Genomic DNA, 14,121 nt, shown 5'->3' with positions numbered 1-14,121 from the left:
TGATATCAAACGGTATTCCTTGTGCTATTCATCATCAGGAGATAAGAGAATCGTTTATGTCATCTTCCTTTCCATCAAGACCATGGGAACATCTTGGGATAGACCTCTTTGACACAGAGTTAAAATGTTCTTGATTGTAGTAGTTTACTACTCCAGATGGATAGAAGTCAAGCAACTGCAGGGTCACACTTCTGAAGCAGTGATTACATCACTGAAGGAGATATTTGCAACAAATGGAATCCCATACCTTGTAATCTCAGACAATGGACTGCACTTTGCCAATGAATACTTAAAAGAGTTCTTGGCATTGTATGGATTTGTCCATATTACTAGGCCAATACTCAAGCTGAAAGAGGAGTTTGTACAGTTAAAGAATTGCTGAAGAATAATGACATCTAACTTGCACTTCTGACCGATTGTTCAGCTCCACTCCAAATGGTTTAGCACCACATGAACTCCTAATGGGAAGAAGACAGAACTCAGCTCCCTACTGTTCCAGTCATTCATGCCTCAAATACAAGTTTATGACTTGGACAAGGAGAGGGAGAAAGAGAATGAGTGTCAGCACGCAACCAGCCAGACCTCCAACCAGGAGAGCCAGTTTGGATCCGAGACAAAGCTCGCTATGGACAAATGGTTGAAAAGACACAACAGCCCCAGCCCTACCTCGTCCAAACAGACAATGGTACGGTGAGACAGAACAGGCGTACACTAGTTGCCACACAAAAGCAACTTTCTATACAGCCGAAGCAGTCATCTACCAAATTGAACAGATGAGAGGTGCTCCATTCATCTACCAATCCAGATGACTACCAAACTGGTGAAATGAGTCGTCTACAAATCCTTCTTCTTCCCTGCAGAGTCTGAAAGATCACCCAGAGGACTCAAATCCCTAATCTTCTCCAAAGGAGCAGTTCAGGTAGACCCAGTAAAACTGCCACACTAGTTGTTCCAATTTAAAAAAACAGAAGTCAGAAACTTGGGGAGAGATGTATTTTAAGGGGTTAACTCTAACTGTGTGATTATGCTAATAAGACACAGTATGCATCATCACAGGAAGTGATGCAACGTCTCATAGTCTTGCTTGCACTTGTAGACCCCATGGCAAGATGAAGCCGCTGTAAGATACTTCTCAATAAAGTTAACATTTTCCTTACCTCAGTAGGCTTTGTATATATTCTGTGTTAACACAATGAGACCAAGAATAATATAGAGATAGGAGAAATTATAATGGCAAATATGAAAATGACAGAGAAGTTAAACAAATAATTTGTATCTGACTTTACAGTAAAATACACAAGAAATACCAGAAGTAGTGGGACACCAAGGGCTGGATTTTCAGGAAAGCCAGGTAGTCTCGACGCTGGCACTGAAAGCTGGTTATGAGTCAACACCAACAGGCACGGGGATCCCAGGTGGGATATTACCAGCAGCATCCATTCAGATATCACCACCGGGATCGCCGCCCAATTAAGAACTGTGGCCTGCCTCTCAGAGCTGCTAGCCCAATCAGATAGAGGTTGCTACTAATGAGGATGCAGAGAGAAGAAGCAGGCGCATCCAAATTGATGTGCCTTTGAGGGCCAGGTAAGTTGTTTTTTACTGTGCCAGGGCCAAGCAGACCCTGGTGATCAGAAGGGTGAACCCTCTAGTGGCAGCACTGGAGCCCTGGTGGCCATTGCTCCCAGGGCAGCTCCTTTGTGGGCCATAGAGCAGCCATAAATGAAGGCCTCACTCCCCCTCCTGAGAACCTACTGGGAGTCCACCAAGGGGGAGCTCACAGTGACCCACATGGTTGGAGGTGTGGGGTTTGTGGGGGGCATGCCAATGCCAGTAAAATCCCAGCATCATTTTTAAAATGGCCATTAATTGGTCAGTTAACTAGAATAATTGGCTGCTGCCATTCCTGCTCCTGGGAATATCCCACGGTGGCAGGAGGACATCAATTTTCCTTCCCAATGCCTACTGCCACCATTTTATGAGGCCTCCAACTTCCCAACCTGTCCCCAGAGGGCTGGCAAAATTCATCCCCAAGTGTCTATTGAGGTCAAGGAACTCAAAGTAATTAATACTAGTAAAGAAAAAGGTACTGGAGAAATTAATGTGATTAAAGCTGAAAAATCCCCTAGGCCTGACAGCCAACATCCGAGGGTTCTAAAAGAGGTGGCTGCAGAGATAATGGATGCACTGGTTGTGACATTTCAGAATTTCCTAAATTCTGTAATGATCCCAGTGGGTTAGAAATTAACAAATATTCAAAAAAGAAGCGAGAGAAAAACAGAATTAAGGTCAGTGTAGTGTTCAATAGTTTGATTGCTCAGTATTTGATTATGTGAGTTTGTTTACAGTTGATGCTTGCTGTTCTTGATTAGTTAAGCCTCTGTGTGGACTCAGGGAAAAGTAAACAAGCTCTAGACAGTTCTGGAAGCCAGAGCTGGAGCATGGAGCAGACATTTTAAAGCACTGTAAATAAACCCTGTTTCATGCATAGAAACCAGTGTCATCTCTGCGCAGATCTGAGATATAAAACATTTAACAAATTGGCAATCAGGGTGGTTGTGAAAAATTTAATTTAATCAGGCCCAGCACCATTTCTTTCTTCACCAAGAGATCCACCTATGCCAGGGGGTTGATGGATTTTGGGGTTCAAGACCTACTTGCCTGTTACCAGGATGGACAGTCCAGATGTAGCAGTGATCTGCAAGAAGACAATTCTTGCACATTGTCTTGGAGCGGAAGGCCAGTGAATTTTCAAACAGTCACAGAAAGATCATCTACATATGATATGCTGGTAAGTGCTCTTGAAAAATATTTTGGGCCAAAGAAAAGTGTGATGATCGAATGATATACATTCTGCCAGCCATGCCAGGGAAATGGTGAGCCCATTAAACAGAATGTGACAGCATTGCAGAAATTGACTTCGACATGTAAATTTAGCACATTAACCAATGAACTAATTAGTGACCAATTAATTGAAAGGAGTTATTATACAGATATTTTTTGTTGTTTCGGGTGGATTAATTTAAAATAATGTATTTTGTATTACAAGGGGGTAAAGATGTCAAGTTCAATTGTTCTGTGTTTGATTATGTAAGTCTTTTTTAAATTGATTCTCACTGTGCTTGATTAGTTAAGCCTGGTTGTGGACTGAGAGTAAAGTAAGCAAGCTGTAGAAAGAGCTGGAAGCCAGAGCTGAAGCATGCACTAAACATTATAAAGCACTGTAAATATAATTTGTTATATACATAGAAGCTAATGTAATCTCTGCATAGATCTAATATAAAATACTAAGCAGCCAGTTAGCCTGGCAAGAGACTTCAGGAAAATGCTGGAATCAATTATTCATGAAATGGTAAGAGGCCACTTAGGAAATCATAATATGAGTCAGCAAAATCACATGGTTTTAGATAAGGGAAAGAATCTTTGACAGATCTACTGGAGTTTATTGTGGAATAGATAAAGGAGAACCAACGCATGTAGAACATTTAAAACTTCAAAAGGCATTTGATAAGGTGCCGCACAAAAGGTTGATACACAACATAAAGGCTCATGGAATTGGGGGTAATATACCAGCATGGATAGAGGACTGGTTAAAGGACAGAAAATAGAGCTCAGGAAGAAATGAGTCTTTTCCGGGTTGGCAAGCTGTAACAAGTGGATGCCACAAAGACCAATGATGGGGCCTCAGCTATTTACAATTATATTAATGACTTGGATTCCTTACATCCAATTCATTTATCTAAGTTTTTATTTTTGTTAATTCATTTGTGGAATGTGGGCTTCACTGTCTGGGCCAGCATTTATTTCCCATTCCTAGTTGCCCTTGAGAAGGTGGTGGTGAGCTGCCTTCTTGAACCATTGCAGTCCATGTGGTGTAGGTACCACTACAGTGCTGTTAGGGAGGGAGTTTGTTAACAATACAAGGCTAAGAGGGAAAGAAAGCTGTGAGGAGGACAATAAGAGTCTGCAAAACGATGCAGATCAGTTAAATGACTGGAGGAGAGATTGGTTAGAAAGGTCTATACTGCTGTAGTTTAGAAGAATGATAGGTGATCTCATTGAAATGTGCAAGTTTCTGAGAGGGCCTGACAGGGTAGGTTTTGAGAGACTGTTTCCCCTGGCTGGAGAACCTAGGGGCTTTAGTCTCAGCATAAAAGTTCAATCATCTAAGAATGAGGTGAGGGGATTTTTTTTTTTTTACTTGGATGGTTGTGAATCTTTGGAACTCTCTAACAAGTAACTATGGATCCTCAGTCGCTGAGTATATTGACGGCTGAGATCAAAGGTTTTTTGGGCTCTGTAACCAAGGGATAGGGGGATTAGGTGGGAAAATGAAATCAAAGTCAAAGATCTGACATAATCTTACAGAATGGCAGATCAAGCTCAAGGCTGCAAGGCCTCCTCCTGCTCCAATTTCATTCATTCTTATATTCTTACAATTAACTGTTCCAATATTATGACATTTGGGCAAGCAGCACCCATCCATGTTTTGGGTGGAAAACCAGGCCAGAACTAGGGTGTCTCATTGTGAGAATCATGATTGTCAGCAATTACACCAAGTACCATTCACAACTTCTAGATAAAGACCAAAAAGCTGCATTATTATTTGATGTGTCTGATAAATTCATGTCAGAATTCGAAACCTTCAGGAAAGAGAAGGACTACAAAGTTCTGAATTGAATAGTGGTGAAGGTTGGTGAAGTAAATTTACATGTGATATAGATTTACCAGTTGTGTCTAGAATGTACTAGCGCATGTAAAACTGTGGGTGGAATCATTCCAGATTTGCACCAAGTGCGACATTTTACCCGCCGGCCACGATGGAGGGTTTTCACACCGTATCGTCTCAAACCTGCCACGTTATTTATACATTCCCAGGGAAAACGTCATTTCCATGGCGAGCAATCTCTCATTCGCCGCTTCATCACGCCGGGCACCATATTTAAAGTCCAGCTGCACGCACACATCTCAGTGCTTACAGCCCACGACTACTGCATGGAAGACGTCCACAAAAGGCAAGGAGACTGCAGCTCCCAGGTTTAGCTATGCGTCATTGGGACGCCTGTTGGATGCTGTGGAGGCCCGCTGGGATGTCCTCTACCCCAGCTCTGACTGTAGGATGGGCAGCAGCATGACGAACAAAGCTTGGGAGGCGGTGGCAGCGGTGGTCAGCACCAATGCTCTTCAAAACAGGACAGCCACCCAGTCCCGTAAGAGGATGAATGATCTCTTCCGTTCCGCCAGGGTAAGTCACTGTTCTCATCACTCTCAACTCACACACTCACAAACCTATCACACATCCACAGGGATCTCACTCACTGCCAGTTCAAGGGACATCACCATTCACTCTCTCACACTCACCGGCGTTATCCTCATCCTGTCCATGGGACCACTCAACACCCACACATGCCAGGCATACTTATCATCTGGCCCGGCAGGTGTCCTGCTTACACTCTCTCTATCGCTATTCACGCAGGACAAGCTGGTACACAACAAGATAGAGGTCGCAGACCAGTGGAGGAATGCTTGAAATCAAGGTCCTCACGGACTTTGAAAACAGAGCCATCCAGCCGGTCGGTAAGGAACCGGACCGGTCCTGTGCTGATGGTGAGGTCAGCACTGTGCTACCAAGTGAGGGTCCAGCAATGAAACGTGCATCAGGCAACCTTGCTGTGAGTGATGTGTCCCGTTTCACAGGCCACTGCCATGCACTAATTATACCCCCCTAGCTTCCGCAGGCACATCTGGGAAACAGCCAACGGAGTCCACGACCCAGGGCCTCCAATCAAGCCTCGAGGAAACCATTGAAGAGGAATCTGAAGGCACACTCCCTGAAGTCGCGTCACAGCGCTCACCCACGCCTTCCACCAGCGCAGAGACACACACCTCAGTGGGACCGAGCTTTAGAATAGCCCCGGGATCACAATCTAATGAGCACATTGGACTGTCTGATCCACAGCAGGCAGCAGCAGGGATTTTCCAGGTGTCTGGCACTCAGAGGAATGCTAGAGGCCAGACATTTGCTGAGTCCCAGTCAGATGACCAGCCTCTGGACTTGGTCATGTCACAGTTGCTGGAGCTGCAAAGGCAAGCTCGGGGACATCAGGAAGGGATGTCCGCTGCACTCCTCAGATTGCAAGGCACGATGGAGGAGCCCGTCCATCTTCACTCTGAGGTGATAGCGCCGGCATTGCAACGCACCGAAGTCAACACTGGCAGGATGGCAGCCGCCATGGAGACCTTGGTCCAAGACTTCGTTCCTGCACTGCTGCACAGGCTCAACTCCATCGCTGATGCTATAGATGGCCTCTAATAATGTATATGCGAGAGGGGTGCCAGGTAGCTCGATCTCACGCCTGGTACCCCTTCTCCTCAAGGAGTCAGCCTGGGGCCCCTGAGTGCCCATAGGGAGGAGGATCACGAGGTGCACACCCCTTGGTCATCCTTCCAGGTGGTTCCGGGAGTGTCTGGCCCATCCGAATCCCACCCTCCTGTGACCTCAGCAGCTCCAGCTCCACAGGCCGAGGAGGGTGCCACTGCCCCACAGCAGGACCCCGAAAGCGGGCAGGGGCCCTCCAGGTCTCGGCCCTCCAGAGGACGCCCGTCAAGGTCATCATCATCAGCAGGCTGCCTCCACCTCTGCTGTGGATGTCCGGAGAGCACCAAGATGTAGCGGCAGGGTTAGGAAAGTTAAGAAGAATTAGTTGCACAGCCTGGGCACAGGTGTTAATCACTTGTACAAACTGTTCACTATTGTAAATGAACTCCCAAGAATCTCTCCCTGCCTATGGCTCCTTGTTCTGATGAGCAGTGTTCATGTCACTCAGACGTGAAACCTTTCTGCACATGATAGTGTTTCTCAGCCCAGGGCCTCTTCCCTGTGCTTTGCGCAACTTTCAGACCAAAGTGATGGTCCAGCCTCACACTCCCTGGACACATTACTGATGCCTGCATCTCAGCAGTGCTGGTCATTGCTGCCAGAATGTAATGGGCAGGTGTCACAGAGTTCCATCATTCTCTCTGTGTGCTGTCAGCACCTTTAAGGTGGGGCTGGCCCCCCTCACTTCAGCATCTGTGACCAATGACACTGTGCTCATGAACTGCTCAGGTGCTGAAAGCAGACAAAGGATCAGATGCTTCTAAAGTTTCATGGCTGTTTCTCTATGATATGACCCTGATCACAGAGTGCAAGCGAGCTGCCCTTGCCCAGATAGGAGTCAGATTCTCAGAGGCTATGTGGAGATCTATGGAGTGTCCTCACTACATGTCGTCATCATCCTCCTGCAATCAAGCAACTATTAGGGCCTCAACTGAGTATCCATGACAGCAGCATTCTCACAGAGGGCATTCGTGCTGCCGTAAGCCAGACTGGAGTCAAACGTTCACAGATGCAATGTGAGGATCTATGGGGTCTCATCACTGCATGTCATCATCATCCTCCACAAATCTAGCAGCTATGAGGGCCTCCCAAGCACTCCTGCCTTGACTGGCCAGTACGAGGGCCTCATCTTCATCATCATCGCCTTCGAGGACCTCCTCATCCCAATTGGCGTCCTTATCAGAGGAGACCTCCAGCTCCTCCTCAGCCAGCTCCTCTCCCTGTTGCAGCACCAGGTTGTAAAGGGTGCAGCAGACGACGACGATGCAAGACACCCTCTGTGGACTATATTGCAGGGCTCCACCAGACCAGTTCAGGCACTGAAACCTCATCTTCAGCATCCCAATGGTCTGCTCCACCAAGTTATGAGTAGCAGCATGAGCCTCATTATACTATCGCTCTGCTGCAGTCTGAGGCCACCGCATGGGTGTCATCAACCACGTCCTCTGTGGGTAGCCCTTGTCCCCAAGGAGCCATCCCTGCAGCCTCTGTGGACCCTGAATACTTTAGGGATCTGTGACTGACTGAGGATGTAGGAGTCGTGCACACTCCCTGGAAACCATGTGCACACCTGCAGGATGCATTTGTGGTGGTCGCACACCAGCTGCACATTCAACAAATGGAATTGCTTATTGTTGATGTAGTTCACCGCGTGTTGCGATGGAGATCTGAGTGCCACCTGAGCACAGTCGATCACACTCTGCACCTGTGGGAAACCTGAGATCTGGGCAAATCCAATCACTCTTGCATCCTGGCTCTCTTGGTCCCGGGCAAAATGCATAAAGTTGTGTGCCCTCACGAAGGTGGTATCCGTGACCTCATGGATGCGTTTGTGGGCGGCGACTTGAAAGACCCCACAGAGGTCACCTGTGCAGCCCTGAAAAGAGCCACTGGCATAGAAATTTAGCGCTGCTGTCACTTTCATGGGCACTGACTGTGGATGCCTTCCATGTCCCTGTGGCGCCATACCTGCAGTAGCTGGCAGATCTGACTGACCAGTTCCCTAGACATGTGCAGTCTTCGGTGACATTGGTTCTTCGTCACCAGCAGGAATGAACGGTGGTGTCTATAGACCCTGGGTGTTGCCAAGCACTGACCAGCGATGGCTCACTGTTGCTCTTTGGCAGTGTGTGTTGTGGCCCAGCTGCCCCTTGTTCTTGAGGTTGCTGCTCCTCCCTCTGCACACAAGCCATGAGCCTCAGTCACTCTCTCCTCCATCATCTTCGTGCTCTGTAGACCATCAGGCATACAACTAGTTCACCAGGCTCCATGATCCTGATGCACTCCTCCTGCAGGATGAAAGAGAGAGAGCCACGTGGTTAGCATGGATGTATGTTTCGAACTTGTCCTGGTTTAGTCTGAAGGCCCCTTAATGCTTTCTGGAGAATGCTGACCACCACTTGGATGACCAGAGTTTATCACGCTGCATGGTTGCCCGAAACTTCAACCACCTCTGCCCCACTCCACATGACCGATTGGCGGCAGCTTTGCCCACTGGACTGCGCGCTGTGCTCTCAGCTCAAGCTCAGGCATTCTCCTAACCTGGACTGCAAGGCTGCGCTGTTAGCTTGAACCATGGGGGATTCTGATCCAGACTGGGATGATGACATTGCAAGGGGCTGTGAGCGCCTCCACCAGTGACTGCTCCATGGCCAGCTTTAGCAGGAGATTGTACAAAATGTGCAGTCGTACAACTGTTCTGCAGTCCAATAAAATGCTCATGACTTTGCAGTCTGTGCTGGGGGCGGTGGAGGGGTGAAAAACTCTGAAGCACTTGGTGGCACTTTGATGCCTCTGCATTGCTTGAGTGGGCAGATAAGCTAGAAACCCAACTTCAATCACATGAATGGCTGCGCCTGAATTGTCTCAATTACAGAGGAATGGTCACTTTATATAAGGTGCCCCTAATGCGTGCTGCTTCCCTCCCCCCATCCCGAATGCTTGTGCGCTATATTCAACCACAAGGTAGCCTTTGCCGCCCTCCCATAAGCTGCCTCAATGGCAGGGCTGCCCTTGTCCCCCCCTCCCCCAATAATGCATCTCAAACATGAAGCCCAACAGGTGACCTTGGCAAGTGCTGCACATCTTTGCTGTGTAACCACCTCCGAGTTCCCCTTAAAGTGCAGCTCGCCTAGTGTACGCCTTTTATGTGCTGTTGTGAAACACATTGACGTGCTTTCCTGCTGATGTGGGTGGATGATCTAGCGGGAGGAGACGATTCCAGGGGCTGGCCTAATAATGATATGCAGATGTACTACAGCGAGGTTCCCGATGTCTGATGGCAGGAAATGTAGCTTGCCATCGGCGGGCTGAGCGGACGATCGCAAACTAGCTTCATGCCGTTGTGAAACCAATCACACCATATTGCCCGCTCATGCCACTGACGTGCTGGCGGGCACAGAAAATCCCAGCCTGTGTCTCTACTGGTCTGTCGCCACTCATTAGCAATTTCTAATGGACAATGTATGTGGCAGTGATAAACTCACAGAAGATTGTAGTGGCACAGCCTACTTACATTTAGTGAAGAAGGAACTGTTTCTCTGGTCCCACACTCAAAGATAATCAAGACACTCTCTGAAATCAATTCACCCCTTTAATAATAATGAGTGACCAGCTCAGAAACACCGACTGCTGGAAATTCCACTGAGGTTAGTCCACAAGAAGGGTAGCAGAGTACAACCCTGACACACAGGCCACAATACTGCAGTGAGGGGGTGGGGGAATAGCATGGTGTAAGCATTGAAGATTCCCCTATTTTATGCAATATGTAAGCTCTGTTTCCTTGTCACATTTTTTTAACTGTAGGAGGCCCATATTCTTCCTGTGGCAAGATAATTCCACCCTGGTCAGGCCTGTGAGACTTTACACAAATGGTTTTGCCTGTGTCAGCCAAGGTCACATTGGTTCCATAGTTCAAAGCTATCTGTAACATATGGAATAAAAATTCTTCCTTGAGTTTTGCTTAAGCAGTTAATAGATTTGTTACGGAACCCTTAAACAGTGGTGAAAAGAACTGTTACAGGGCCCATAAACAGTATTAACATTGTACTCCTGTGTTTACAACACATTGAACTCTGCACTAGCAACACCTGAATTGAAACCACAGCCTCTTCGATCTTGTCGGAAATATTTGAGCAGCCTACACAATAAAGCAGACACAAATAGGACTCCTTTTAATTTTAATTGCTGCCCTCCCAACCATTCTGCTTGCACTAGCTCAAAGCAACACCTGGGGCACCTCAAAGCAACTACTGCCTTGGCTTCCGTAGTTAATTGAACAATATTTTGTGCTTCATGTAGGTGGTTTGAAATTTTTTAAATTATTATCCCACGCTTCTGCTATTTGTTTGCAGGTGTTTTACAGGGCATTCAGTTGGGCAGCAATTATCTGCTGGTGTTAAATAAACCTGATGATTTTATTCACAGGGCACTACATCAGCGCTGTTATTTTACAGTGGCCTCCTTATAGATCTCAAGCTGGTACTGACTGATGTTGCAACATGTTAATGTTTCTCAGAATTCATCTTCAAGAGTGCACAACATAAGCCCACGCTAACTGGTGGTGGTTTAATGGGTAAAATTAGTGACATGGCGAACTTTCACTGAAAACTAGTTGTTTGTATTTTGCAATATTCTATTTTCACTCAGTTTTCATTTTTATGAGCTCTCAAAATACGTCGAGGGTGAAATGGTATTGGGAGGTTAGCAACTTCCACTCATCTGATATTTACTATATTTAATCGTGTGGCACCTTGTATTATCTCAAAAACCAATAATAATCTTGCGTGTAGGTTGCACCAAAGCCTGCTGGTGTGTGGGATAGGGAGAGGAAAGGGGGCATCCATGTGTCCGCCCACATCCTTCATCACTATCCTTGTCGTACCTTGTAAGGTTTGGGAATGGGGACAGATACAGTTGTCCTTTGGTTATTTGGGGTTTCATATGTGTGTCCCTACACCCCACCCAGAAAGGCTTTCATTCTGCCCCCATTTCAAGATTATTAGTAAAAACTAGTGCTCCTGGTCTTTGGGGGCCCAATCCTCGATCCTGCCCTGAATGCCCAGGTGGATTCCACATCCTCTGGTTCTGGTGAATACACATAGCAACACTGGTATATCTGCACTGACATAGGTGCCGGTCTTAAAATATTTCAGTCAGGCCGACACAGATACTTTGTCTTCAGACCTTGAACCGACACATCTGATTCCAACTAAATTTGGTCTAGCAGATTTGCACTGAGCTTAACAACAAGGGTCTGCTGGAATAGAGGCAGATCCTAGGGGCCAACATACTTGTTTAATTTCCTTCTCCCCTCAAGCTGGTATTGTAAGTTAACACTATGAAGCATTGCGTCTTTAATTTGAAGCCTAAGAAGCCTATGGAAGAGGAGTTTTAACTAGTGTTCATCAAAGCTTGTAATAAGAAATTAAAGTCAGCACACATAAACAAAAAGACGTTGGATGCAGTGTGATGGTGCTGCCAATATCTGGCAGCTCACTATCTGACAACTCACTATCTGGCATCTCACTATCTGGCACAGTGCGAGCCCAGACAGGAGATGCCAACCATTACGGAATTCACCTTTCTTGAGAGTGCTGGTGGGAAAGTTTACTGGGAGTTCTGTCAGGTACCTGCTCACACTGCTGAGCAGAAGCTCAAAAGCAGCAAGGACCCAACACTTGTAAACAAGTCACCCGTCACCTTCCTCATAACAAAATCAATATCAAGAGGAATCAATCAAGGGAAAAGATGACAAGACGCTATTGAGGAGCAGGAGTTGAGGTGGGTGGAACAGTTTCAGGAGATCCTCAACCAGCCCAACTTTCGATGACGACAGCACCGCACCTCAGCAGCTGAAGGTCAGCTTGGTAAAAAATGTCAGATTAGTGGCCCAAAGAGCCATCAAGAGCCTGAAGAACAACAAGTCTCCTGGGATCGATGAGATACCAGCACAGCTAGTGAAACATGGCAAGAATACCGTCACAACAGAGCTCACCGATCTGTTCAACGTGATCTAGACTGCAGAGGATGTCCTGGATGACTGGAGGAGAGGGGGAATCATCAAGCTGCCGAAGAAAGGGTACCTCAGTGACTGCAAACTAGAGGGGTGTAACACTGCTGTCAGTACCTGGCAAGGTCCTCAGCACGGCGCTTTTCAACAGATTGAAACCAGTAGTAGATGGTGAAGAACAGGTAAGTTTCCAAGGTGGCAGGTTATGCTGCGAGCAGATCTTTATGCGTGGGAACATCATAGAACAGAGCCTGGTGTATCAGAAGCCACTTGTTACCAACTTCATTGATTTCAAGAAGGTTTTCAGTAGCGTTCATTGGCAGTCACTCTGGTATATTGCAAGACAGTATAGCACCCCATACTGCGACTCCGCTGCTGTGTCAAGACCAGCACGGGCACCATGGACTCCTTCAGCATTGCGGGAGTACAGCAAGGCTGCACACTCTCCCCATTCCTTTTCCTCTTGGGACCAATGAGTGTGGGATGAGATGGAGCTGTGAAACAGCTGAAGGAAATGTCAAGCACTCTTTCACCACGAGTACTATCTGTGACATCAGTCTCCAGGAGATAACTGCAAGCCCCTGCTTGCGGATGACCTCAGGCTTATCGATTTGCACCTATTGGCTGGGATTTTCACAGCATGACGGTCCACATCCCGAGTCCACAAGCAGGTTGCCAGGATTCACCAGGTGGTCTCACCGTGCAGCAGGGCACCCCTCCCCCACCCCCAGTGGTAAAATACCAACCATAGCGGGAAGATGCCCTTAATCAACCACGTAAGTGGCACTAATGACATCTGGGTGGGAGGGCCATGCTCCACCTTCCCCACTGTTAGCGAAATGCCATGGCAGCGGAAATCAACGGGCATTCCACCCCTTCTCATCTTGCCCAATTTTTCTGCTGCCCACCACCTCACAGCCTGGTCCTGCAGGCTCCACAAAATCCCAGCCTGAACATGCAAATTGCACGTTGTTTTCATGGGGCTCCAACCTCCCACTGTGCAATCGTTTCCTGAGAGTTGAGGAGCTGCAAACGTTGCGGGACTCCCATGCAACAGTCATAAAATTGCCCTTGGAAAATGCCTGCTAACTGCTTCATTAACAGCCTCTATCGACTCCCCACCATTGCTGGGTGGGTTGCCATTAGCACACAGGCGCCGCCCCTGGAAAAAGTGGGATGAGATGGGAACACCATACCAGATCATTTTTCTTGCCCCCGCTACCCTCTCTTCCTCCATTCCCAAATGCATCTCCAATAACGTGGTAAAACCCTGGCCCCACCCCATCCAGTCACTTTATCCTTTGGACTACGCTCAAATTACAGGCACTCTCCTTGGGAGCTTATATTGATTTGTTTCAAACAGGGCTTCCCTCCTTTACCTAACTTCATCCAGCAGCTATTCCACAGCTATATTCACGAACCAAGAGTCCCCATACCCACACCCCCGCAGATTTCACCAACATTAACAAACCATCTTTTGCAAATTGGTTTTCCTTGACACTCTCCTTTTAAAGTTGCTGCAGTCCTTTAAAGCCTGCCCTCAAATGGGGAAGCTTCTAATCACATGCCTTCCTGAATGTTTAAATGAGGCTTGCACGTTAAATTGCATTGGAATTAGTCCATTTCCACTTCTTACAATCCCCCATCTTTTTTAAAAGAAAGGAACATCCAATGGAAATAACTGAAAGACAAGGTTTCACTTTAAGACTTTTCCTGTATAAACAAACCAAAA

This window comes from Cetorhinus maximus, chromosome 10 (genome assembly GCF_964194155.1).
Source record: "Cetorhinus maximus chromosome 10, sCetMax3.hap1.1, whole genome shotgun sequence".
Lineage (NCBI taxonomy): Eukaryota > Metazoa > Chordata > Chondrichthyes > Lamniformes > Cetorhinidae > Cetorhinus > Cetorhinus maximus.
Note: the sequence above shows the minus strand (reverse complement) of the source record.